Source organism: Halichoerus grypus, chromosome 11 (genome assembly GCF_964656455.1).
Source record: "Halichoerus grypus chromosome 11, mHalGry1.hap1.1, whole genome shotgun sequence".
Taxonomy (NCBI): domain Eukaryota; kingdom Metazoa; phylum Chordata; class Mammalia; order Carnivora; family Phocidae; genus Halichoerus; species Halichoerus grypus.
In genome coordinates this window covers 68,975,581-68,999,729 of record NC_135722.1, presented here as the reverse complement: position 1 = coordinate 68,999,729, position 24,149 = coordinate 68,975,581, and positions in this window count along the sequence as shown.

Here is a 24,149-nt window from a genome sequence, read left to right as displayed (position 1 = left end):
GTTGAAGAAAAGCTTTCACTTCTAGAACAAAGTTTGACAACTCCTAAGGGTCCATCTAGCTCTAACAATGTATGATTCTGGAATGCTCCTGATTTTCCTGAAATTCAGAATTGAGACCTTTTTCTAAATATTTCTGACAAAACTTAATTGTGTTTGGTTGTTCAGGGACAAAAACCCATGTCTGAGTTATCGTTCTAATTGCCTCAGTTTTTCAGTTCACCGACCTTAGGATCATGTTACTCATTCACGCTGCTCACCATGTCTCCTTGCGTCTGATAATTGATGTTTCACGGGGAATGAGAGTAACTTTCTAAAGATTGTAAAAGATCTAATTACCTGTATTGACCCTGCCCAGAAGCAGCCACAAACAATGCTGTAATTAACTAAGTCTGGCTATCAATGGGAAACGTGTGGGTGATTTTTATTAGCCAAGAAGAAAGACAAGCTCAGTAAACTGATGGTAACTTATATAACATTCTGAAATTTGTTGCATGCTTCTCTATCTTGCATTTTATCTTTCTTCCTTGCTTCTGCCCTTTTGCTCCTCCACCCGTCCTAATTTAAAAATGTTTGTCAGTTACAAAATTAAATAGATGATCATCAAAGAAAGTTTGCAAAAATACAGGCAAATGGAAAGATAAAAAAAATAATAATCCATTGTTTTACTCTTTAGAAATGACCACCGTTAATATTGTAAATGCGTCTTTTTTTTTTTTTTTTTTTTTTGGTGTGTGTGTGTATGTGTGTATGTAACAAAAACTATTTTTTGTTTGTTTGTTTTAAAAAATATCAGTGTAGATGCCCTTTGGAGATTCCATCTATTTCGATATCTCTCCTTCCCAGAAGGGGTGAGTTTAGACAGGCCAGGAGGAGACAGCCAGCGGAAGGAAGACAAGTATGCAAGCAAAGGCTGTGAGGAGTGGGAACACAGAGTAGCAGGGAAAAGTCAAACAGTGCAGCAGGGCTGGAGTTTGAGATGCTGAAAAAAGACTGGTCAGGAGGTAAGCCCTGTGTGCCACACTAAGGGATGTTGACTGTAACAGGAAGATCACGGGGAGGGGTTCAAATTGGGGCTAGTAACATAACCAGAGCTCTAGAACAGTTCCTGGCTCCTAGCAGGAGCTCAGGATCTATTTACTGAGTGAAGAAATGGAAGATTCAGTGGCAGCTATGTTGAAGTTGGGAGGCACTAAAGTGAGGGAGAGGCAGGGAAGCCCGTTGGGAAACTCTGCCTTCCTAAATTACTCAAGGTCTGAACTAAGGTTCTGGAAATCATGGTAACAAAGACAGAATAGATTTTAGGGAGGTGAGATAAAGTTCCTCTCTCTCTCTCCCAATGTTCTGCCCTTTCTAGATGGGTAGGATCCCCTCGCGTGGTACCCCATGTTCCTCTGCATAAACCTCTGTTACCTGGCTTCTGAGATTGAATAGAAAGTTTTAGTTCAGTTGACTCTTAGGTGATTAAATTAACATGCAAAGAGTGTTGGTGGCTTTAAATGCACAACTATGTATGATAAATTTCTGTCCTCCAGGCATCTACTCTATTAAATTACTATAGATCTGCGTTATCTGCCAGGTCCTTGCCTGAACTAGAAACAACCTATAACTATATAGTAAAATTTGGACATTCTAAAGCAAGCAAAAGCTTAACTCTTGGTGTAATACAGATTTTTAAAACTGATTTTAAACATTTTAAGCCATAAGGTTTTGTCACTCCCTGTGGTTATTTTAAATCCAGTTAATGAGGGAATTGTGAGCAGGGCCTCAAGGCACAGACATTTGCTGGAAGAAGCTTGTAATGCAGAATTCTCTAAACCTTTTAGGTGGTGCACACTCTTGTTTTTTGGTTGTTCTTTATTATTATTTTTTTAAGATTTTATTTATTTATTTGACAGAGAGAGCCAGAGAGCACAAGTTGGGGGAATGGCAGAGAGAGCGGGAGAAGCAGACTCCCCACTGAGCAGGGAGCCCAACGTGGGGCTTGATCCCAGGAAGCTGGGATCATGACCTGAGCCGAAGGCAGATGCTTAACCGACTGAGCCCAGGCACCCCGATGATTCTTTATTATTATGTGTTTTAGACGAAATATATATATTCATGTGTATTAGAATAAATTTAACCAGCATATCAAACTTGTGATTGCATGGATGATATGGCTAAGTAAAAACCAACTTAGTCAACTAAGAAAATAATAATGCAGATACTACTCAGATACATATAAAGATTATGGATGTGCTGAATGAATGACAGGAAATAAGCAGTTCTCAAATGCAAGCGGTAGGACTGATACTTCCTATATTTCTTAGTAAATTCCAGTCAATTTTCTGTAGAGTCAAAGTTAATTTGTTTTATATTATAGTAATAATTGTTATATTATTATTATTATTATTATTATTATTATTATTATTATTATCTACCTTAGGCAATTAGGAAGTTTTTACCCGTTAAATTTGGGTGTGTATCTCTTCCCTCGTCCATGCTTCACTCTACTGAGTATGTACCACATCTGTAAAAGGCGTTTATATGCTGTATCATTGGTTTATTGTCTTTCATGTTCACAATGAACGTGCAAGAAAGGCATTGGTATTACCATTTTGGAGATGAGGAAATTGAGGGGCAAAAATGTTGGGCAAACCTCCCAAGATCATATAGCTAGTAAATAATGAAGCTAAGAGTTCTACAAAATCTTCTAAATCAAATGTCTGTGTTCTTTCCACAACACAGCCTGCCTCCTCACCAACCCATCCTGTGGAATGCTCAGGATTTGGAGATAGACATGCTATAGCTGAAGTGGAAACCATAGAATACAATTTACCCGAGGGAAAAAACCCAGGACTGGATCCATAAGAAGAGAAGCAACATTTAATAACAGTCTTTGAAATCTGCATCATACCTCACTGGTTACAAGCACTGTCAAATAGAGTGCCTTCTGAATACAACCACATGCCATGGAAGAAACACAGACCAGGCTTACTATTCTCAGTGTAGACGAAGAAGCAAAATTTTCTCAGGGAAATTACAGAGGCTTGCTCAAGTTTACAGGCTAATTTAAGGCAGATTTCTGTTTAAGCACGTAAGGCAGGATCCTTCTGAGAAACACAATCCGCTGTTCCCAGTCTGTGACACTGTGTGGCGTTCCTGCGCTCTAGGCAACATGCAGCTGGCTTGTAGTTCTGCAGAAGGCCTGCTGCAGGCCTGGTGGGAGCAACTGTCCCAGACGGACTCCCCCCACCAAGGAGAACAGGATAGACGGCCAGCACAGGAGCCACACTGGGCCCCACACGTAGTTTTTGGTCGGTCGCATCAAATATCTCGACTCTTGTTGGTGTAGAGCCTTACATTCTTCATCCATCCATCTATCTATCATCATCACCATCATCATCACTACCAATACTGGAAGTTGCTTTGTGGCGATACTGTGGTAAGATAGGAAGTTATAAAGTCAAATAAGACTGGTTCTCTGCTTTTAAGGATCTTGTGGTACAAAGGAAGAGATAGATGTATAAAAATAATTTTACTATAAAATGGACAATCTAAAACAGTGGCAGAAAGATGGCTGAGCCTTCAGGATGGAACAAGCAACTAATGGGGAGGGAGTGTGTGATGCAGGGAAAGAAAGCTCCATGCAGGAAGAGTTACCTGAAGAATGAGTAGTTTTGGGTGAGGAAAGAGAAGGGGCTTTGCAGGGGGGATGAGGTTTGTACTGAGGCACAGAGTTACTGAACATGCTGATATGTTTGGACAAATGCACATGCTTCTAAATTACTGGATTGTAAAATATGAGGAAAGAAGTGTGGAAGTTAGGAGACAGAAACAGCATAGGCCCAGAACGATGTCCCAGCCAGAAGGAAGCCAGGAGGACAGCTGATTCTAGATGTGCAAAGTTGAGTTTGAATGTGCATCATTTATAGAAAGTAGGGAATGTGGCGGGTGTGTGTGTGTGTGTGTCAGGGCATGAGATACCGGAAATGAATATAGAGGGGAAAAGAGGGTCTCAGACCTATTAGGAAATTGAAAGACAAGTTGCTGGCTCTTTCAAGATTCTTAGCTCCTTTTACATTGTTTGCTCTTCAGTGTCTTTAATGATTTTCTTTCATTTTTTTTTCTTTTAAAGAAAGGGTTTTTTTATTTTTTTTAAAGATTTTACTTATTTATTGGACAGAGAAAGAGAGAGAGAGTACAAGCAGGGGGAAAAGCAGAGGGAGAAGCAGGCTCCCCGCCGAGCAGGGAGCCCGACACAGGGCTCAATCCCAGGACCCTGGGATCATGACCCGAGCCGAAGGCAGATGCTTCACCAACGGAGCCACCCAGGTGCCCCTTAAAGAAAGTTTTAAAGTAATGTAAGTATATGTGGAAAACAAAACAAGGGAAAGAGATATAAGTCCGCATATATATCACCTACAATCTTGTTCACTGTTCCGGTAACAAGTTTGTGTATTTTTTTTCCTATCTTGTTTTTATATCCATTGATAGAAAATTAAAGGAGAGAGAAAAGAGTCCCCCATAATTTATTATGACAGTAATTTATCACTTATTTCTTAAAAGAAATAAAAAAGAAAGAGGCAGGGTCCAGAGGACCTAAAAAGAATCCGTGGCATCACCTGCTCATCCCTGTATTTGCTCTCCAGCTCAGTGCGGGTCTTCTCACAGGATTAACCAGGGGGATGGATATGACTTGTGAGGGGTGCTAGTTTAGATGTAGTCAGTAGTTTTGCCATAAGAAACTCCCCTCTTTCCTTGGTGTTCTTGAAGAAGCTAAAAGGTTGGATTGCAATGCATGCTTGTGATCAGCAGGCTGTGCATGGCGGGCAGCAATGCTGCTTTTCATGGGCTCACTTCCCACGTGGCATCACAGGAAGGGGAGGGGCTCTTCTCCCGCCTAGGTCCCCAGGTAAGGACATCAGAAAGTGAGACTGGCTTCATTACTTCTAAAATCTGCTTATCAAAACCAGGACATAGTGATTATTGTCTCAAAAGTTTGTCTTGTTTGGTGAGACAAAGCTTAATAACACTAGGAACTAAAACATTCTCTTATTTAGAACTTGCTGAGCACAGTGAGCTTATTAGGTTTGCTTTCTTATTCTAGTATATACCGTGCATGAAAAATGACATTTGTTCTCTTTTTTTCCCAAGGGAAGTTTTTATGCATATATAAAACACTTTCAAAAATAATTAATATAGATTTATATCATATTTTTAAAAAGTTATTATACCTTAAGTCTTTTTCGTGTTTTTACTTATTTTATATATATATATACACACACATTTTATATATATATATACACACACACATATATATATACACTTTCAGATGGCTATATACTGTTTTATAATTTATTTATTGTTCTCCACTATATGATCTTTATTTGGCTTCCAGTTTTTCACTATTATAAATTAACCTCTGTAGGCAAGTAGCTTTTTCTATAGTTTATTTTCTGAGCTTTGAGTCCAAGGAAATGAATAATGAACCTAAGTATGTAGTGGTTAGGAGCACAGGTCTCAGAGCCAAATAGACCAGATACAAAGTCTTGGCTTTGACATTTACCTGTGGCACAATTTGTTCTGTTGTTGTTCTTGACATTTTCTTCTGAAATGTTGTGACAATATTACCTAACACACAGATTTGGTTGTAATAAATAAGTAAAATAATCTTTATATATGGCAATTTACACACTACCTGGAGTACGTAAATGCTTTGTTATTATCTATATTTTAATTTTACTAGATTACAGAAGTGCTTCTCAAATGTGGTTTAACAACACAGGTGGCAGTAAAAAGTGTGAGAGCGCAATCAGCTTTGGATATTACCCTTTCTGGAAATTCTATAGGATAACATTTTTTTTTAACTGCTTTACTTTTTACCTTCAACTTACAAATTTTGAAAAATGAAGATACCAGAAGCCTAATTAATCCTTTTATATGGAGCATCTCTATTTGGAATGGCTACTACGAATTACATATAAATGTATTAATGACATGAAGGCTCTCTGTCAGACCAGCACTCTTCAGCTATAGAGATGAAGACATATATACTCACTTTAGTTTTCATTTAAATATAAATATATTTGGGAGGAATGAAGCAGCATAGAAACAGCGACCATCTTTAAACATTGTCATGTATATGCCAGAGATTATGCTAGACATGTTAGACATATTTTTTTTTTAAAGATTTTATTTTTATTTATTTGACAGAGGGAGAGACAGCCAGAGAGGGAACAAAAGCAGGGGGAGTAGGAGAGGGAGAAGCAGGCTCTCCGCGGAGCAGGGAGCCCGATGCGGGGCTTGATCCCAGGACCCTGGGATTATGACCTGAGCCAAAGGCAGATGCTTAACGACTGAGCCACCCAGGCGCCCCGACATGTTAGACATATTATTCCTAATATCACAACTAGTACTGTTACAGGATTTTTGTCATTTTAGTGACCAAGGTTCTTGGTCTCACTGCTTCGAAGAATGAAGAGGTAGACCAGACGGAGAGTGGTGGGCAGCAAAGCAAAGTTTACTGAGCAAGAGTATAAAGCTCCCAGAGAGCGAAGGAGGCCCCAGTGGGTTGCCCCCAGAGTTTCTAAGTTTAGGGGTTTTTATGAGCTCTTTTGTGGAACTTTCTTAAACAATCAGGGTGTGCTGAGTCGTGTCAATCAGGGCTTTGGTCACGTATCTATCTACCTATTACATTAATGTCCATGTGCTGATGGTCTTTTTTTGCTGACATCTGGGGCTTAGGTCTTAATTGCCCCTTGCCCGTGATATTGAAAATGCTTTCGTGGTTAACTGTCTTATTTTAGGACGTTTTGCAGAAGTCGTTTCTGCAAAGGCTGCAAAGCAGAATGTCAGTGTGGCCCTGTCTAAGCTGCAAAACAGGATGTCAGTGCTGTTTTATCTTAGCTGTCCTGACTCCGTATTTTCTTGCTGGGGACCCTGGCCCTGACTCCCTACCTGTCCAACTCACTCCTAACATTCCCCCCCCTCCGAAGAAGTGACTCTAACTGCCACTAGGGAAAGGGGTTGACGAGCCATCTAGCTGCTTCCTGCCGGTCGGGGCGCTGGTGAACGCAGTCAGGGTTTCATCCCCAGAGGTCTGTCCAAAGGTCCCTGGTAGAAGTCGGCAGGGGCTCTCTCCATCTGTGGCTGCATAGGCAGGCCCATCTGTAGCCTGATGGACTCTAAACGAGACCAGACAAATCGGAGAAAGGCATTTAGAATACAAGAACCGAAAAGAAGCAGGAGGAAGATGACTAATAGCAGGGCCATTAATGGCCATCGCCAGTGTAACAGCTGTGTCCTGAGGGACATCCATGAAGAGGAGAGGTCCTCTATTCAGGCCAGCAGGTTATCTGAGGAATCCAAATGAGCGTCTGACCTGTGTTGTTGATACAGAAGCAGGATCCTTCCCGGGGGGAAGGTGCAGGAGTTAAAGCGGAGCAAGTTTTTTTTGCATGACTGCATCCTGCAGCGATAGTGCCTGGTACGGCAGAAGGTGGCTATCCATGAGCCAGTGACTGTCATTAGTTGACGGGAGGCTTTGAATATTACGGGGAGTGTATACAGTAAAATCTTGTCCCAGAGTTAGTTTCGTAGCCTCGGGGATCGAGAGAGCCATGAATGCCACCGCTCCAAGACAGGCAGGCCAGCCATTCGGCACCAAGTTAAGTTTTTTGCTCAGATGTCCCACTGGCTATTGAGTGGGCCCTCTGACCTGGGTCAGGACACCCAAGGCCATTCCTTTTCTTTCTGTCACATACAGGCTGTAATCCTTCCCAGTAGGGAGTCTTAAATCAGGTGCATTGAGTAATGCCTTCTTGAGATCCTTAAAGGCTTTTTCTGAGTCTGAGTCCCATATTAATAGGTGAGTATTGGCTGCTTGAGTGTCTCTGATCAACCGATATAGGGGGTGTGCTATCTCCCCATATCCTGCTATCCAGAAGCTGCAATACTCTCTTATGCCCAGGAAACCTCTCAATTGTCTTAGAGTCTCAGGGAGAGGGTAGGAAGCAATAGGCTGGATTCTGTACTCTCCTAGTTTCCTCGTTCCTTCAGAAAAGATCGAGCCCAGGTACTTGACAGAGGTCTTACGTAACTGTGCCTTGGACTGAGAGGACTTCTACCCTCTGACACCCAGAAAGTTGAGGTTTTGAGTACCAATTTGAATGCTCTACTCAGAGGGGGCACACAACAGGAGATCATCCACATATTGTAATAGGACATAGTTCTCCGTGGAGAAGTCTGTGAGATCTTGAGATAGGGCTTGTCCAAATAAGTGAGGACTATCTCGGAGTTCGGGGCAAGAATGTCCATGTTAATTGAGTGGCTGGGTTAATAGGATCTTCAAATGTGAACAGGAACTGAGAGTCTGGGTGCATTGTAATACAAAAGAAGGCATCCTTTAAGTCTAAGACTGTGAACCAACTGGCATCAGTGGAGATTTGAGCCAGTAGGGTGTAAGGGTTAGGAACTATGGGATGAAACCCAACCACAGAGGTCCTGAACCAGTCTCCATTCTCCATTAGGCTTCTGCACCCCCAAGATCAGGGTGTTGTAGGGACTGGTACATTCTTTTAGGAGTCCCTGCTATCCGAGGTTATTTATGATTTTTATTAGGCCCTTCCTTGCTTCTGGTTTTAGAGGGCATTGTTTCTGACAAGGGAAAGTTGTGGGGTCCTTAAGGTGTATGTGAATGGGCACTGCAGTTAAGGCCCGACCCACTTCTCCCTGAGTCGCCCAGACTTGGGGATTAACATCGGCTATTACCAAGGGAAGGTAGTTGCTAGTCTGTTCAGAAAGCTATTAATGTAAGAGTTCCTAAATTGGCCATGATATCTCTCCCCAAGAGAGGAGTGGGGCTCTTAGGCATTATTAAGAAGGGGTGGGAGAAAATTAGATCTCCCCAAGTGCATCCCAGTGGGTGAGAAAAATCTGGTTATGGGCTGTCCAATGATGAGCTTAACAACAATGCTGCAGTTGGACAGTTGGCCCCAGGGTGGAGAATAGAACATAAAAGGTGGTTCCAGCATCTAGAAGGAAAGTGATTGGCTTTCCCTCTATTTCCAGAATTACCCGAGGCTCTGGATTTTCAATGGCAAGGTGTTTTGGAGGAGCTGCTGTAAGGAGCCCCGTCAGTCCTTCTTGGGGGTGCTGGTTGTCTCAGCCCTTGAGGATTCAGATCCCCAATGGCATTCAGATTTCCAGCACCTCCTCCATATAGAGGACAGGGATTGTGGGGCTTTGACTTTTTCCCATGAGGGCATTCTCGCCTCCAGTACCCTGGGTGGCCACAGAGGTGGCATCTGGTACATGAGCCTTGGGTGGCCGAGTGGCCAACGGCTTGTAGGGCCGCAACCAGAGCCACAGATTTCTTTTTCAGCTTCTTTTCCTGTTCCTTACTCTCCTCTTGGTCCCAGGTGTAAAAGACCCGATTAGCAGCTTGTAAGGGCTCTTCGAAGGTCCCCTCAGGGCCAACAGTCAACTTTTGCAGCTTTTTTCGAATATCTGGGGCCGGCTGGTGATAAATTTTGTCTTTAAGAATAATCTCAGCCTCGGAAGAACCTGGGAAGATAGCTGTGCATTTAATGAGAGCCTCTCTCAACCTTTTTAAGAAAACTGTGGCGTTTTCTTCCCAAATTTGGGTGACAGTTAGTAACTTAGCATCATGTTTATCAACAGACCAAAAAATCCTTAGTTTCTTTGGAGTGAGAAGTCAAAAGCACAAACCTACGTCCAGTAATTAAGGCTTTAGCATTTTAACGTATTTGGAAAAGATCTAGCTGTCCAATGAATTCAATCCCACTTATCATCCAAGCAAAACTGTAGAGTTTCAGGTTACCAGTGACTTTGAAATCTACCTTAACCATTACTCATGAAAACTTTGAGACAGACAAGATCATCTTTTTGCTAACAAATTGCAACAAAAATAGCACAAGCTTATTGCCCTTCAGCAAACCTAGATAGAATAAAAGTTTTATATTTAATAGTGATAACTTTAAAGACATATTTATCTTAATTAAACCAACAAAACTTAAATTAGTTTAAATACCAAATTATATTTCACCTGGATTCTCTTTTAGAAGTCAACCAGTTTGTTCTCTGTGGTCAATTTTCACCTGAGACAATGGTGGGGAAGTCTGAAGTGAGCAGTATATGCAGGTGGCACCCAAGGTGGTGCAGAAACAGAAGGAGGAGGGGGAGACAAGAAGAGGCAGAGTGCTGGGATGCCTGGGTGGCTCAGTCGGTTAAGCATCCTTGCTCAGCGGGGAGCCTGGTTCTCCCTCTGCCTGCTCCCCCTGCTTGTGCTTCTCTCTCTCTGACAAATAAATAAATAAATAAATAAATAAATCTTAAAAAAGAAGAAGAAGAAGAAGATGAAGAGGCAGAGTGCTGCCAGAAGGCAGAGAAAGAAGGTTCCCAGTTCTAAACGTCATCAGCTCAGACAGATGAGCAGATGCAGATTTTTGTTCATCTGTGTTTTCACCAAAGTGGAATTCGGCAGTCCATGTCTGGCCAGAGAGGACAGGGAACTTCCCCAAAATGAGGGGAGTTTAGGAAGCTGCTTGGGAATATTCCGGAAAGTCCCCATCCTGAGGGAGACTAACCAGAGACAGTTGGCTCCAATCCTAGCCACAAACCCAGGAAATGAATGAGGGAGAAGCCCCCAAAGCACCAGTAGGGGTTTCAGGATAGGCAGACAGGTAGGGGGAACTGGTCCAAGACCCAGACAAACAGGTATTTCTTTGCCCCACCCCCACCCCCCACCTGGTGGGTCATGAAAGAGAGCAGCCAGGAGGCTGGGATTAAGTTTCCACTGCTGGCACAGGCCATTATTTTCCATAAGCCCAAGAAACATTGTACATAAGGTACTTCCTCCCATCCTCCATCACGTTTGCAAAACAAGTCTAGCTGTAAAATGATATTATAATTGATAATTCCCTCAGACGGCCAGGGCTCTTTTTCCAATTTGTACTGTGGCCATGCCTCAGTACAAAAGAATATGAGTTGGGTCACCTGGGTGGCTCAGATGGTTAAGCATCTGCCTTCGGCTCAGGTCATGGTCCCAGGGTCCTGGGATCGAGCCCCGCATTGGGCTCCCTGCTCAGCGGGAAGCCTGCTTCTCCCTCTCTCATTCTCCCTGCCTGTGTTCCCTCTCTCGCTGTCTCTCTCTGTCAAATAAATAAAATCTTAAAAAAAAAAAAGAATATGAGTCATTTTTTCTTGAAGTTTTGAGGGTCAAATTGGTCGCAATTGTTCGAGATGCATCCCAGAGGCGTATTGCCTCTAGCCAGGGAGTTACAGTTACCCATCTATAGAAACAGAGGAGAAAGGTGTCCCTTATGCCCCTTGTCTATAGGCTGACAGGGAGGCACGTCCCTGATTATGGGCTGGGCTGCTAAGCGACTGGCAGCCAACACCCAGGTCATCTCTGCGCGGTGTTGGGACTAGTCACTCTTACCCAGGCTTGGCACTACCTCCAGAGAGTAACCCCTGTTTCCCTGCCCCTTTCCTTGTCTGTCTTCTCTTTTCCTGCCCGCGCACGCGACTCAAGGGGTACTGATTGTGACCAAGTAAGACTCCTCTAGGGGTAGATGGATGCGCCTGACTCCTTTTAGTCCATTGGAAGTTAGCATGACAGTCATAGTAAAAATGCTCAGTGTGGCCTAACCATAATAGGAGATTGAAAAAGGCCAGCTGTTGGAGGGACAAGATAGGGCGCCCCCAGGGAGGGGGAAGTAACATGGAAAGACCCTCGTCCGAGTCTTGTCTTGCAATTCTTTCATAGATATGACAGCCAACGGGGAGTCCATTGTAATTCCCATGGGGGGGGGTGGCAATAGGGTGGAGCAGGATGGCCCCAGTGAGGTGAGGAAGTTGACTTAATGGTACATCACAGAGATCAAAACTCAGGGGTGTTGGATTGTACCCTCTATTTAGGCAGAAACAACAATCATGCCTCTGCGCAGAGAAGGCAGTGCCTGCGCTTTCCTAATAGAGGAATCAAAGGGTGGGCTTCCTGAAGTATTGTCTGGACCAGGATCCTGAGGTCTCGATGGCCTGCCCATCTGGTTAATATGAAGACTCCTTCCATCTGACTAGGTAACCGGGGTAAGGGAGTATGAGTCAAAGATGCCACCAAAGGCAGGATGGCAGTGACAGAAGGCTGTTCCTCACCATCACAGGGAACTGTGAATATGATCCCTTGGAGGCCACCCTCAAGAGGATGTTCAGGGAGACTGTCCTGGGTTTTTCCCCACTCATTCTCCTTGGGGAGAAATCAGCTGAGAAAAGAGTGGTTGGAGGAGTTTCTCTCTGAATGCCCGGATGGGCTTGTAAGGAACCAGGTTCCTCTGAGCCTTTGGGTGTCCACCAAAGAGTAGCCTTGGTCAGGACCCCTCAATTACTGCTTGGTTTTCCCAGGTTACCCACATCTTGTGATCTGCCCCAAAAGGAATTTTGAGTCCTCACCAAACCGACATTCCCAACTGATGTTGGTGGATCAGTCTGAAAGGAGCCCAGAAAACCCGTCACCTGAGACTTGAGAATGGCAGACGTGCTAATCACTCTTACATGGCTGATGGGTGCCTGTTGTTTTGATAAGCAAAGGGATAGAGAGAGAGAGAGACTTGCTCCCCACTACTCAACGGTAGATGTCCTTGATGATGGTGAAAATCCAGGGTGAGCCCCCAGCAAATGTTAGTGGATTTGTGTCCCCTTAGTGCCTGTGGTTCTTGATTGCACCACTTCAAAGAATGAAGAGGTAGACCAGATGAAGAGTGGTGGGCAACAAAGCAAAATTTACTGAGCAAAAGTATAAAGCTCCCAGAGAGGGAGGGAGGCCCCAGTGGGTTGCCCCCAGAGTTTCTAAGTTTAGGGGTTTTATGAGCTCTTTTGTGGAACTTTTTTAAGCAATGAGGCTGTGCTGAGTCGTGCCAATCAGGGCTTTGATCATGTATCTATATACCTATTAGGTTAATGTCCACGTGCTGATGGTCTTTTTCTTTTTTTTTGCTGACATCTGGGGCTTAGGTCTTAATTGCCCCTTGCCCATGATATTGGCAAATGCTTTTGTGGTTAATTGTCTTATTTTAGGACGTTTTGCAGCAGTCAGTTCTGCAAAGGCTGCAAAGCAGAATGTCAGTGTGATGTGGTTTTGGAATATAGGTGAGGTTCAGTGGGGTGAGGTCCAGAGCCAACGACCAAGAAAGAATTCTTGAGGAGTCTTTGGTGCAAAATGGTGGTTTATTAAAGCATGGGGACAGGACCCCTGAGTAGAAAGAGCTGCTGCCCCGGGATTGTGAGGGGTGGCTGATTATATACTATGGGGCTGGGGGAGGTAAGGAAAAAGGACATTTTTTTTTCTTTTTTTTTTTTCTTTTTTTTGGAAAAAGGAAGGGTTTTTGTTGTTGTTGTTTTGGTTTTTTTTAATTTTTTATTGTTATGTTAATCACCATACATTACATCATTAGTTTTAGATGTAGTGTTCCATCATTCATTCTTTGTGCATAACACCCAGTGCTCCATGCAGAACGTGCCCTCTTTAATACCCATCATCAGACTAACCCATCATCCCACCCCCCTCCCCTCTAGAACCCTCAGTTTGTTTTTCAGAGTCCATCATCTCTGATGGTTCATCTCCCCCTCCGATTTCCCCCCCTTCATTCTTCCCCTCCTGCTATCTTCTTCTTTTTTTTTTTTCTTAACAAATATTGCATTATTTGTTTCAGAGGTACAGATCTATGATTCAACAGTCTTACACAATTCACAGCACTCACCATAGCACATACCCTCCCCAGTGTCTATCACCCAGTCACCCCATCCCTCCCACCCCACCCCCCACTCCAGCAACCCTCAGTTTGTTTCCTGAGATTAAGAATTCCTCATATCAGTGAGGTCATACGATACATGTCTTTCTCTGGTTGACTTATTTCACTCAGCATAACACCCTCCAGTTCCAACCACGTCGTTGCAAATGGCAAGATCTCATTCCTTTTGATGGCTGCATAATATTCCATTGTATATATATATACCACTTCTTCTTTATCCATTCATCTGCTGATGGACATCTTGGCTCTTTCCATAGTTTGGCTATTGTGGACATTGCTGCTATAAACATCGGGGTGCACATACCCCTTCAGATCCCTACATTTGTATCTTTGGGGTAAATACCCAGTAGTGCAATTGCTGGATCGTATGGTAGCTCTATTTTCAACTTTTTGAGGAACCTCCATACTGTTTTCCAGAGTGGTTGCACCAGCTTGCATTCCCACCAACAGTGTAGGAGAGTTCCCCTTTCTCCACATCCCTGCCAACATCTGTCGTTTCCTGACTTGTTAATTTTAGCCATTCTGACTGGTGTGAGGTGGTATCTCATTGAGGTTTTGATTTGGATTTTCCTGATGCCGAGTGATGTTGAGCACTTTGTCACGTGTCTGTTGGCCATTTGGATGTCTTCTTTGGAAAAATGTCTGTTCATGTCTTCTGCCCATTTCTTGATTGGATCATTTGTTCTTTGGGTGTTGAATTTGATAAGTTCTTTATAGATTTTGGATACTAGCCCTTTATCTGATATGTCATTTGCAAATATCTTCTCCCATTCTGTTGGTTGTCTTTTGGTTTTGTTGACTGTTTCTTTTGCTGTGCAAAAGTTATTTATCTTGATGAGGTCCCAAGAGTTCATTTTTGCCCTTGCTTCCCTTGCTTTTGGTGATGTTTCTAGGAAGAAGTTGCTGTGGTTGAGGTCGAAGAGGTTGCTGCCTGTGTTCTCCTTTAGGATTTTGAGGGACTCCTGTCTCACATTTAGGCCTTTCAACCATTTTGAGTCTATTTTTGTGTGTGAAAAGGGAGGTTTTGAAAGAACTTTCATATGTTAAAGAACACTCACAGGATACCGGAGGGCTTGCCATTGTCAAGTTAAGGTTGTTTTCCCCTCTAGCGAGGCAGTAACATGAAAATAGTTGGGAGCTTCTGGAGGAACATTACACTCTGCCAGCTTCAAGGATCTGTCAATGGGCTGCCGGTTACAAGGACATTTAATTGTATCTATATTTCCTTCTGGAAACTAGGTTATTGATAGAAATGCTTTGTTCTTGTAGATTGCTAAGACATTTGCAAACTGAGGGAGACTTATGTCTTATAGGATTGTGATCTCTATAAGTTTAACTATTTGTTTTTCCTAGCTTTAGGGAGACAGGAGTGCATGAGGAATGTCACATATATCCCATGGGGAGGGGTTGTGGGGTGTCAGCTTCTACTTTGTCCTCAGCTTGCCTTCTGTTCCCTCATCAAGTGCAGTCCTGTCTAAGCTGCAAAACAAATCTTAGCTAAAAACAACAACAACAAAAAAAAAACAACGAAAAAACAAATCTTAGCTGTCTCGACTCTGTATTTTCTTGTTGGGGACCTTGGCCCTGACTCCCTACCTGTCCAACTAACTCCTAACGCTACTACCTCCTGTCTTACCTCCATTTCTCAGATCCCCATGTTTGTTTGCCACGTTCCCTCTCTAGGACAGCTGCATGACAGAATGGGGACCCTGGGAGAAGGGACCAGATAGAACTGAAGGGGTGGAAAAGCTGCCTCTGATAACCTGTCTCCATCAGTTTTGTTCTGCAGTCATCTGATCCCAAATCCCTGTAACTCCTTGTTCAGATTGTGCCCCTTAGGCAAGGCGGACTGCATTGCTCTACCCCTTACAGACAGCAGGCAGGAAATGTGCCTCTAAGACTACATGGTTTGTCAGTGGAAAAGCTACTGAGAGTCCTTTCCACCCAGTCTGCACAAACCCCTTCCTACAGTTGAAATAGACCCGGAATGTAAGGTCTCGATTCTGCAGTGAGAAGTCGAGCTATTTTCATTCTGATGCACTGTTACAGACAGACCCTGAAGCCCGCTGCCTCTGGCTCAAGTAGGTTAATGATTTAACCGAACTAACATTGAGTTCACTTCTTGGTGATAGAGGCTCACAAGTAGAGACTACACCAGGTGGAGTTGTCACACAAAGGAAACTTTATTTACATCCAATAAGGAGATCGCGGGATGCCACTTTCAAAGCCAGGACTCCCAGAGCAGCAGTGAGTGGCTTCCTTTAAATTAGGATTAGGATGAAAATAAATAAATAAATAAATAAATTAGGATTAGGATGAGTATTCAGAAAGGGGAGCTTTAGTCAATCGCATATGAAGGCGGGCATAAGGTTGCACAGGCACTTAGAAAACAAGCCTACCCCTGAATCCTGTGTGATGGTAATGAAGCCTGTCCTCCTCCTCGGGCGGAGCCTTTTAACATTGTAAGGAAGCAGAGGTGACTGTCAGACCAGGGGAAGGGGCTCTGGGCGTGCTCCCAGAGAGGGAGTAAACTGCTTGGGGTTCTCGGCTCCTGGTCTCAGGTAAGGAAGTCAGGGTCTTGCTTACTTTTTTTAACCACTGATTTATTGTCTCTGATCTAGTGAGGCTATTTCCTGGCCTGCTAGGGACTGTTTTTACATTCCCTTTGTTCCCTTAAAATCCTTAACTACTGAGGTTTTTGCATGTCTTTGTAATTCTAACACTTTCCAGGAAGTTCTACAAAAAAACATACACAAGGCATGCTCGGGAGAGTAGAATGAAGATCAGGAAAAATAGCTGGGGGCTTAAAATGATTTGTCCTCTGTCACGAAAGCTATATCATGTCTTTCTTTTTCTGGGGATCCCTAATGCTTTGTGCATACTATTCCAGAACACAAGCTAGGTAATGTTATGCCAATACTGCTTTGTCTCGCCGTAGAGGCATCTGAGCAGCCATATCACCTGTTTTTATTTATGCTGTACGCCTTTCCACTTCATAGCCGTGGGGCAAAATAATCACTGTGGCAAATCCAGAGACCTACAGCAATACAGACTCTGGGTGCTGACGTGGGTCTACCACTACTAATTCAGCGAGGGGCCTAGGCTCGTCCTTTCCTTGACTGGCCCTCATGTTCCTTCTCTAAGAAAATGAAGGGGTTGGTTTGTTGCTTTCCTTGGTCCTTTTCAGCCTCAGCATTCCAGGACTAAAGGGATTAATAACAGGCCATAGACAAACATAGATTTTATGAGGTTCCACCTAGTGGCCTTGCCCCATATTGCAGCTCTTAGTTCTACCAGGTTTTCTTAGGGCTTCTTTGAGGGTTTTGGGCTGTGCATCACAAGGTACATTCATAATTCGTAAACAAGGGAGAATGGGATGGGGTGGGGAGAAGAAGGGGAACAGGGCAAATATTTATTCTGAGTCTCACATTTAGTAAAAGCTTCAAATTTAGATCAAATTTAGACTTTGATGTTGTCTCTCATTGAGATAATACAATTAAGTCTGCGACAGTGTGTTTAAGCATTAACTAGTTAAAGGTAAACATTTGAAAAATGCTTCAGTTTTTGTAGCCAGGTATCAGCATTTCTTCATTTAAAAAAATTACATTTGGAGCTTCGAATGATGAAATAGTTGAGACCATTTTCTCTTTTCAGAAAGTCCATAGGTAGACAGCACACTTAGTATATGCCAAGCAGTGTTTTGTTGTAGTAGATTCCTGAGGGAAAAGGTCTTAGGGGAGGTCAGAAGACTGCATAAAAATAATTAGCCCTATAAAACAGTGATCATGTTTTCACTGTGCACCTCCTTTATGATTATGTTCAACACTGAGGATCGCAAAATGCAGGAGACGTTGTGCCTATTAACCTCAAGAGACTGATAAGTCAGTGGGAGAGCAGATGTTTATAAACATAGTCACAATTCTGTATGTCAATATAGGAGCTATAATAGAGGTTTTTAAAAGAATAACTATAGTAGTAATATAACAGAGAGATCTATTTTGTTGGGAGAGTTAAGGAATTCTTGGGATAGAAGACGCATAATAGAACAACAGAATGGAAGGAAGACTTCACGGAATAGAAGCTGGTAGTTAAAGGACAATTTAAAGTTTTCTAACAGGATGAGGAGATGCTCTTCAGAGAAACTGAGTAGCCCAGAAAGGCACATGTTAAGTGGAAACTGAGTCAAAACAGTACTGATGTTAAATGTGTAAGTGTTTAGAGACTGAGGAAAGTTCATTTATCTTGTTCCTAGTCTATTTTCTCTTTTTTGTGGACAAAAGCCCTGCTCCCTTATGTTCTCCCACCCCCGAAAGGACTAAAATAAATGTATAGCCATGACTACCATGTATGTTTGGAGTGAGTATGATGTGGTTGTAAAAAATATAGGCTTTTGAGGTGACAGATCTTGCTTTGAGTCCTGCATCTGTGCTGATGGGTTACGTGAATTTGGAGACAGCTTCTTAGTTCTTTGAGATTCATTACCTCCTCTGTAAAGGTGAGAAAATTATAATACCTACTTCATAGAGTTGTTATGAAGAGTAAATGTGAGCACAAATAATATCAGGAATAAAAGTGAGGGCATTATTATTAGGGTCTAAAGAAATTAAAATAGAGATAATGAAAAATATTTGCCATCAAATTATACAATTTTGATAAAACCAGCAAATTACTTTAAAATGCAATTTATTAAAAACATACACAAGGCATATTATAAAAATTGCATGGTCCTTTATCTAGTAAAGAAATGTGACAGAAAATAGAAACCTTCCCACAAAGGAAACTCCAAGCACAGATGAGTTTAGTGGTGAATTATTCCAAACATTAAAGGAAAAAAATAACACCAGTCTTATCTAAACTTGGTCAGAAAATAGAAAAAGAGGGAACACTTCTAATTTTATTAAGCCAGTATAATCTTGATAACAAAACCTGATAAGGACACATTAAGAAAGAAATATTACAGGTTAATATCTGTCATAAACATAGATGAGAAAATCCCAAATTATATTGGCTGATAATGGAATCAAGTGAGATCAGGGTGGGTTTATTTCAGATTGTTTCAATATTCAAAATCAATATAATCTGCTATATTAAGAAAATGAAGGAAAAAATCATATGTCAGTTGTTGCAGAAAAAAGCATTTGATGCCACTCTGCATGAATTCACATGATAAAATCCTAGCATACTAGAAAGAAACTTCTTTACTCTTGTAAAGAACATCTATAAACCCCTCACCAATTAATGGTAAAATCTTTGAAGTTTGCACCATGAGATCAGGAATGAGAGTAAGATGCCCACTTATACCTTTGCTATGTAACTTTATACTGGAGCTCCTAGTTAGAAGAAAATGGCCCGAGTTTTGGAAAGGAAGAAAAAATAAACTGCATTATTTGTGGATAACATGATTACATATGTGGAAAATCCCAAAGAACCCCCAGATAAACTTTAAGAATTAGCAAGTGAATTTAATAAATTCAGCATACAAATACCAATTTGCCTTTTATATACCAGCAAAAAGTAATCAGAAAAAAATGTAAAAACTACCTAGCTAATGAATGATGTGCAAGATCTCCCTGTACACAGAACACTATAAAATTTTATTGAGAGATTGAGAACATTCGGTCAGATAGAATCCATATCAAAAGCAAAAATATTCAGAGATACCCCATAAACCCTTAGCACTAATTGCATGCAAGCCCCAGTAAGAAGGAGACAGCCTATTAATTGCTCATCATAGACCAACTGTCGAAAAACTTCCATGAAAAGTGTCTTTGACTTCAAAGCTTTGATCATGTCTGGCAGGAAATGTTGTGGTAGGTCTTGTGAATGTCTGCAACATCAGAGGAGCTAAAGAAGATAATGTTGATAGTGATCTTTAAACTACAGATGAGGGAAGGTCAGGAAAATGGACAGGGCTGGTGGAATAAATTAATTTAAGTGTATAAAATTATCATCAGGATCTGAAGACAGAGTAGGTCACCTGACTTGATTTTTCAGCTATAACCAAGGCATTGTATTAACAATAGTTTTGGCCTTTTGATTCAACATTAATGTGTACCCAAATCTAGCTTTTTGTATACCAAAAGTCATTTATAGTTACTCCTCTGCCCGATTGGATTTACTGGTGAAACACTAAGGCCATGTGGCCAGAAATACCAGGACAATGTTATTCAAAGCATTGACAAATTTTCTGTGCCTACTGTTAGGTTTGTGAATTTATTGAGTACTTATTATGTACTAAGTGCTATAGAAGATGTTTTACATATGGTAACATTTGTTAGATATTATTGTCCCTTTCTTAAAGATAAGGGAATGAGTTTCAACAAGGATATGCAACTTGTTCAAGGTACCCAAATAGTTGAGTCAATTTTGAGCTCAAACCTACCTGACTCTAAAACATTAGCTCTTTTCATTATACCACGATATTCCTACAAACTTGAGGTTTGTGATAAACCATTTAGCTCGATATCTGATACATTACAAGTTCTGTTATTACTATTTAAATATGACTGAGCCTCAAGGGGAGGTTACTTTTTTTTTCAGTGATGTAGAGCCTGCATCTCTTATCCAATAAATGTTTCTTGTTCACAACACGTATTATGAAAATCTACAGGAATGATAATGCAAAACATGGTAGAGATAAATTTCTTTAAACTTTCCTCTTAAGAAGTGACAGTTATGGTAGTAAGCTGATACCTTATGAAGGAAGTTTCAGCTAGGATTTAGCAAATTCTGGATGGCGTGCTGTTTTTCCTCTACTACATTCCCTTCCTAATAAACTCCTAAAAATCCATGACACTTTTCAAAGAGAAAGATGTTTTGCTCTAAAACTCTGAGGACTATTTTGTCCTTGCATTGTATTAGTCATTTGATGAAACCTTTATTTAATAGATAGTAATCCTGAAAGCACCATAAATATACTACTAGGAACTAAATTAGTTCTTCCATCTTGATTGGATTAGATTCAGGTGGACAATAGATTTGCAGTAAAGGGCCCTTTTCTTGCCTTCCGAGTAGGTGGCAGATTGGGCAGGTCAAAGATAAAATTTCCTTCTCCTATTTGTGTGAACTTTAAAATTACACCTGGGTAGGTATATTCCAAACAGTAGGATGATTACGGAAAATTACTAGTTGTCTTAAAATTTTTATATAAACTAGTGTGCTTAATATGGCCAAATAAAAAATGTTTCAAATCAAAAGGACCAGGAAATATGTAAGTTGTTTGATATTTGTTAATGCAACACATCAGTACGGTATATTAGCTTTGTGTAAGCAAGAAAAATAAAATTTTGAAATTTAATTCTTCATAATTACTCAGATTTTCTAGGAGTGTTCCCTTTCCTCACATCTCATTTCCACCTATCCTGATCCTGTATCTCTGCATCCTGAGCCCCTATGAAGATTTTTTTTTCCCATTGCATGAACATTAAGCCCTGTTTTGTGGAGATTTTTACGCATAGCTTCCCTATAAATATCTGTTTTCCTCTCTGAAATGTATGGTCCTTAAAGACAGTTGACTATTTTTAAATTTATTTTTTGTAATCCCCAGGGAGCCTAGCACAGCACACTGCATGTGGTAGTTGCTCCACAAATGTTTGGTTGTGGAGTAAAAAACAGAAAGATTACTTTGAAAAAGTGCAATAGAGATTAGGAATTGAGGAGATTAGAAGGACTTAAACTCTCCATGGGAAAGGACTATTTTCTTTTTGTTATTTTGAAAAGACAATCCAGTGGAAATGGAAGAAGCTGTTTAAGATGTATGCATGGTAACATATAAGAATGAATAATAACATTTCTAATTTACCAATTATTTTCAGGGAAATAGGAAGGCATTTTTTTAATTTAAAAATGCAATTAAAAAATGCTATCCAGGGGCGCCTGGGTGGCTCAGTGGATTAAGCGCTGCCTTCGGCTCAAGTCATGATCCCAGGGTCCTGGGATCAAGTCCCACATTGGGCTCCCTGCTCAGAGGGGAGCCTGCTTCTCCCTCTGCCTGTCACTCTGCCTACTTGTGCTCTCTCTCTCTCTCTGTCAAATAAATAAATAAAATCTTTTTAAAAAAAATGTTATCCATATGTGAATACACATTGTAGATTGTGACAAATACTTCATCTTTAGTAATCATTTCATCTATGACACTTAGATATTCCAAGTAAGAGAGAATTCTGTTAGACCCTTTAAGACGTGCAAGCTCTTTTTTAGTTAAGCTTAACAAAACACAGTTACTATTTCTCTCATCATTCCTTCCTGGATTCATTTCATCTCCCACAACCTAACAGCCACTATTCCCACTTCACACTTCTTTCTCACAAATCTCATTCACTGTTAGGAACTCAGTTAGCACATTACACACGTGGCTATTGTTTCAAAGCTCACATTTACCCCAAGCTCCAGGCCCATATCTGTAAATGTCATCAGGTGGTGCCACTTGAATGCCAACTATCTCCTGGGCATTTTCTAGCCAGGCCCATCTCTTTCATCTAAGTGCAAAACAAAAATATCTAAAATTTAAATACACAATCTTCTCCTTACCACATACAGTATAAGAGCAGCTACGTACTGAGCCACTTAACTGTGCTCTGTGTACTGGGCAACCTACCCCTTACACTGGAGATCTCTTTAATTAAAAATAAATGAATGGATGAATGAATGTAGGTAGGTGGTATTACCTTCATTTAAAAAAAAAAAAAGATATTTAGACTCAGAAAGTTTCATGTGCCCAAGATTTCATATCACAGAGAGAGAATTCAAGTCAAGTTGATTATGATTTCGAAGTTAGAGGTCTTTCCACTTCTCTTCACTGACTCCAACCTTCATTCTCTTATATACAATATAGCAGTTAAGAGCATTTACTAGAGTCAGACTCCTCGAGTCTGAATTCTGATGTTACATTTACTGTGCTTATGACAAGAGGTCAAGTTCTTTCCCTACACCTCTGTGTTCTCATCTATAAAATGGGACTATAAAATACATACCTCACTGGATTGTAAGAATTAAATGAAATATAAAACACCTAGTACAGTAACTGGCACATGGTAAGCTCTTAATATATTATCCCTGGGAATCATCTAATAGTTATGCTATGTTACCAACCCATTATTTAAAATTCTCCTCTACCCCTTTTCATATTTTTCAAATAAAAAGATTTTATTTATTTATTTTTAGAGAGAAAGTGTGTGGGGAGGGGTAGAGAGGGAGGGAGAAAGAATCTCAAGCAGACTCCCCACTGAGCACATAGCCCGACGTGGGGCTTGATCCCACGACCGTGAGATCATGACCTGAGCTGATGTCAAGAGTCGGAGGCTTAGGGGCGCCTGGGTGGCTCAGATGGTTAAGCGTCTGCCTTCGGCTCAGGTCATGATCCCAGGGTCCTGGGATCGAGTCCCACATCGGGCTCCCTGCTCCTTGGGAGCCTGCTTCTCCCTCTGCCTCTCTCTCTCTCTGTGTCTCTCATGAATAAATAAATAAAATCTTTAAAAAAAAAAAAAAAAAAAAAAGAGTCGGAGGCTTAACTGACTGCCCCACCCAGGCGCCCCTGCACCATTTTTTGTGCTGCCTTCCCTCCACAGACACCTTCTCTGTTCTTTTCTGTCTGATTATATCCCACCTACCTCTCCAGGCCAAGCTCAAATTTGTGCGTAACCAAATTTTTCTCTGACTAATCCAACCAAAAGTCATAATTTCATCCTCCCACTAAGAAACCAGGAGTTGACCTTGTTTTCAGTTTGGATAGGGTTTAAATTCCCAACTGGCCTTCACCATTCCTGTGGACTTCAGATAGACATATCATACTCTTCTCTCCACACCACAGACTTGTGATGCAGTCCTGGTAGCCTGTCCACTAAAGGACAGATTTCTGTGATTCTGTGTTCTCATCAGGCTTTAGGAGGAGACCTCTGGTTCTCCAAGGAAATCACTCTCTACTTAGTGTTACCACTCACTGATTAATCACCATCGGTTGTGGGTATGATGTGTATAATTGCTAATGTTGTCAGAAAGAGAGTTAGGCTGTGTATTCATCAGGGTAATTAACTCTAGCTGCTGAGGAAAACAAATCACAGTAGATTAAAACAAAGGTTTATTTTTTGTTCGTGTAACAGTCTGCATAGGGTCAGGTGATCTGCTGGGGATTTTGGGGTAATACTGCCTTCCAAGTAGTGACTTGGGGATATTGACTTCCCATCATGCAGCATGATTTCCATCATCTGTGGTCCTAGACCTTTCACTTCTAGGCATAAGGTCAGAGAAAATTAGATAGGAATCTTTGGGTGGTTCAGAGCCAGACCTACATAGTGGAAATCTCCAGTCCCTTTTTACTAGACAGTTACTGTCCAGATTTCAGTC